Genomic DNA, 3,158 nt, shown 5'->3' on the forward strand with positions numbered 1-3,158 from the left:
ATCAACAAAAATTCGTAACCCTAGTTTACATATAGTCACAACAACTTTTTCATAATTAATCAACAAAATATAGCAACATACTTTATAACTTTTAACAAAAATTAACAAAATTCAACCAAAAATCATAACCTTAGTTTACATACAATCACAAAAAAAAAAAAAAAAAAAAAAAAAAAAACCTTTTTGACAACAAATAACCTAAATGTAACAACATACTATATGACATTCAACAAAAATTAACAAAAATCAACAAAAAATCATTACCCTAGTTTACATATAATAAGAATAAATTTTTTTGAAAAAAATTCAACTAAATATAACAACATTCTTTGTTAATTCAACAAAAATTAACAAAAAAACCCCAAAATCGTAACCTTACTTGAGTTTCATCATCGTCATCTCCAATCCAATTAGCATTTCGGATTTTTGATTACATTACTTCTAAATCGACACTTGAGTAGTTGAGTTTCACAGAAATCGATTTTCACTTGAGAGAGGCAGAAGTGATCGTTGAGACTTGAGAGAACTGGGAAGGAACAAAACCTGTAAAATCGAGACTTGCCACTTGCGAGATTGAGATTGAGACTTGGAGAAGGGTTACGTACTTACGTTCGAGCTAGGATTTTGATGATCGAATCGAAGTGATCTATCTTTCTTTGCGTCTTACGTAGTTATGGGAAAGGGACCATCAAAGACTCAAAGCAAAGCCTACTAAATTGATTGTTTTACACGTGTCCAACCGGTTCTAAACCCGGTAAAAACCGGATCGAACCGGTTTTGATGAAATCTTAGAACCGAGAACCGGCCCGGGGGTCCAAAAATTGGTCCGGTCCACCAGTCCAAATGCTCACCCCTACATAGTGCCCCTTCTATATGGTGGACACATAGTACTCTTTGGCGCATCTAGGCAATCACGGCTAACCACACCTCTCTCTCCCTCTCCCTCTCTCATCTTGGTGCCTGTGTATACCCCTCAATGACACATGTAGTGGCCACCATATACCCTTCCCCCTTCCCAGCTTCCCTATTAGTACTATCCTATTTGTAGTATATAAAAGTATAACGTGGAATAATCCGTAAATTTCTTCAATACATTTTTAGCATAAATGATGAATTCGTTTTGTTTGTGCGTAAACACATATTGCATTGAAGGTTGGAAAAAAGCAAATAAAGGAAACGAATATTGGAGTTGATTGGTATATGTCGCGAAGAAGAGCTTAGCATGAGCGAAATTGGAACAAACGAACAACCATCTAAAATACATGTCTGAACATAGATAGATACAAAAAAGTTTAGTTGAATTAAAATGTTTGATAATCATTTATTAAACTATAAATATTCATTAATTTTATGAAATGCTTTCCAAAAATAGTTTTAGATTTATCTTTGAAGAACCACCATCTTTGACCGATTCCATGGCAACCTTTTTCCATTTCTCAACACACTTCTTTATTTCCTCCGCCGTATCGCCGCCTCCCATCACCACTTCCAAACACCTCTTAATCTCTTCTCTACTCACCACCATTTTCTCATCCACCACCGCTCTAACGCCATTCCCCCACACCTCCTCCACCATCTTTGCATTCGTTGTCTGATCGGCAAACTGTGGACACGCCACAACTGCCACTCCAGCCACCATACTCTCCAATGTCGAATTCCACCCACAATGCGTCACAAAACACCCAACAGCACCGTGTCTCAGAACCTCTGTTTGTGAACACCACCCCACTACCAACCCATCGTCTCCCATTTTCTCCGTCAATTCCTTTATCTCTTCGTCTTCCTCTTCACCATTGTCACGTAAAACCAACAAAAATGGCCGGCATGATTCCATTAATCCACGTAGTAACTCTTCCTTTTGACCTCTGCTTAGCACCGCCGTGCTCCCATATGAAACGTATATCACCGAGTTTTCTGGTTTTGAATCTAGCCATTGAAAATACGAACCATGATCGCCGGTGAAAGAAGACGAAACCAGTGGGCCAACAACAACGGCGTTGGCGATGGACTGTATAGAATCAGCCTCTAAACCATTCATAGTGTTCACAAGTACGCGTGGATTTGGATCTTCCTCAAGAAATTTCAGGTGTTCTTGACAAACAGAAACCAAATCGGAAAAATACGGACTAGTGGGCAAAACAAACGTCGGAAAATCACTCCATTTCAACAAAGGAACTCCTGGCAATTGTAGAGATATCGAGGTTTCAATATCTTTGTTGACAACGACAATACCATCACGACGGTTGCAGAAAAGGTTATAAATCGAAAAACAAGTCGCGGATTGGATGAGGAGGATAGCAGACGGCACGTTGACCTCACGCGCCACCGTCGCCACCCAAGGTAGGAAGAGGGTGTAGACTAGCAAGGTTACCTGGTTGCCGCTTTCTGAAAAAGTTCGAATAAGACTTACAAGATTTTCCGATCCCACACGCCTTAGGTCATGGATGTAGCCGGGGACCTTGGCTGCGTTGATATCATCGTCATGGCCGTCGGAGAAGGAAGCAATAGAAAAACCGTCGAGGGAAGGTAGAGATTTAAGCTTGTGGAAGCCGCTGACGGTGGTGGCAACGGTGACTTGTGCACCGGTGAGTCTGAAGTTCTTGGCGAGCTCAATAGTTGGGTTGAGGTGGCCGTAGTCGTGTCGAGAAACAAGAAGGACATGTCGGCTGATCATGGTGATTCCGTTTACAGTTTAGAAGTCGATGATGCACACTTGATTAGTATTTGCTTAGTATGGTGATTACATAATTTACATCGATATTTCAATAGAACTAATGTTCCCACTTGATGTCGTTTTATTTCAAATTATTCAAGTAAAATACTTTAATCAACTAAAGATACATTATTAATTTAAAGAATCATTTGAATGAGATAACCCCTTTCTTCCAAAATCAATAGGTAGAATATTAATTGAACCTGTTGAAAAAGGATCCAAAACGTCAACAAAGAAACAATTAAAAAAAATAGCATACCCTCATCAACCTGTTATAATATTCTTTTTTAGGACTGAATAATTTTTATTAAGGAACCAAAGAAAAAGTCGGTAAAAATCTAACGTTATAGACAAAATAGGGCTAAATGCCAAGACATCCAACTAATGCACAATCTCCTATTCGGCATCACCAAACAATAACAGAAATAGTCCATTAAACTATCAA

The 3,158-nt window shown here is 38.9% G+C and overlaps 1 pseudogene; it reads right to left on the reverse strand.

Annotated features, from left to right (window-relative positions):
• Positions 1 to 1,216: 1,216 nt before the first annotated feature.
• Positions 1,217 to 2,791, reverse strand: LOC145086685 (UDP-glycosyltransferase 75C1 pseudogene; annotated as a pseudogene).
• Between the last annotated feature and the right edge of the window lie 367 nt (positions 2,792 to 3,158).

Source organism: Lactuca serriola, chromosome 2, assembly GCF_051521515.1.
Source record: "Lactuca serriola cultivar US96UC23 chromosome 2, Lser_US96UC23_V15, whole genome shotgun sequence".
NCBI lineage: Eukaryota > Viridiplantae > Streptophyta > Magnoliopsida > Asterales > Asteraceae > Lactuca > Lactuca serriola.